This window comes from Galeopterus variegatus, unplaced genomic scaffold (assembly GCF_000696425.1).
Source record: "Galeopterus variegatus unplaced genomic scaffold, G_variegatus-3.0.2 Scaffold944, whole genome shotgun sequence".
NCBI lineage: Eukaryota > Metazoa > Chordata > Mammalia > Dermoptera > Cynocephalidae > Galeopterus > Galeopterus variegatus.
Window position 1 is genome coordinate 413,289 of NW_007727055.1, and position 1,560 is coordinate 414,848.

The following is a 1,560-nucleotide window of genomic DNA, read 5'->3' on the forward strand; positions in this document are numbered from 1 at the left end:
ACTGTAAAGAACACTCACGCAGCAATTTTGATGAATTGCTGGAGGCGGAGTGTAGACTAGCTTCAGGAGGATAAACATAATGATAGTGAAATAAGCCTTTGCTTCTGGGCCTTTTCAGTGAACAGAAACAAGAAATACCAAAATACGAGTTTTAAAATGATAAAATATGAGTTCTCTTTGAGAGTTTCAAGACAAAAGTAATGTTACACTGGCTTTAACTTCTTGTATGTTATACTTGAATTTTTTCTCATTGGGTAAAAAATATTGGATCTTAACATTAGTGTAATTGTTTATTTTTATAACTGAGAATATAAATACAATTTTTTTCTATATAAAGATGTCAATACTACTACTACCAATAAGACAACTAAGTGAAGTTTAAAATTTCTCTGCAGTTTTTTGAGTGTATTTCTTTGAGTGCATTCCATCAAACATATGCATTGTCAGACATCTAAATATCACCACTACAGATAACAGAGTAACTTTCAAAATGCCAGTAATTAGGGTTTAAAAGGGGGCCAATAAAAAATACCCTCATTTGCCTGAGTTCTCAAGCAACTGAGAAATACATCTAACAGTGAAATAGATAAGGATGAAAATAGCTCCTTAATAACTGATAAAGCTGATGTAGGAAATGTGGCTTATATTTTTGGGCAAATGGTCTTCCTAATATCATCTCCCCAGAATTAGACAGAGTAACCCAGCTAGTCATCAGCAGTGCTGGACCACCAGAGGTCCCTGGAATATGTAAAACAGAAAAGAAAAAAGGAGAGTGAAAGCTCTCTATGGGTAGTTTTCCTCCCGAGAGAAGAAGGGGGGAAAAGGGCAGTGCCATGCTTGTGCCAAGTTCATTATCAAAACAGAGAGAGAGGAAGGAGTGTGACACCTATGAGGTTCCTCCTCAATTATGGAAATATCAGGAGGGAGAGTAAATTATTCCCCACCTGCAACTATCGATTTTACTTATCACTTCTTCTAAAAGTTATTTCCATAATTCCAAAAGACAAGCTTCTATCACTAAATATTTATTTGAGTGTACGATGGACTCCTCTCTTTTTACACTCCTTATTACACAGTAATGTCTCAATTTCGTTTTTTATCAACTTTGATCAGCATTTCAACACCTGCTATTGTAAATTGAGGCAATGTCCATTTTAAAGAGAAAGATCCTATCAGTAAGGTAAAATGGATGGACATTTCTTACATTTTGTTATTTGCTTTGAACTATGCCACATTATGATTTATTTCACTTTTGGACCTTGACTTTTGTGTATCAGTTTTTTTGTTTATTTTTCTAGACTTTTAAATTTTTTAAATAAAATATCTATGTAATATACTCAAGTTTTTCCATCCTTTCAATTATGCTGTCACTGAAACGTTCCTTTTTTTCCTAGGTACTTATCTCTCAAAACCATCAATTTTCTTTCTCTGAAATTAACTGATTGTTTACTGACCTCTTGCAGTGTTGTGATATTGGGTTAAATCCTGGGCTGGATCCACTCTTTCCTGTGAATTGTCTTTTTTTTGGAGGTGGGGGGCGATTTGCTGGAGAATACCTTT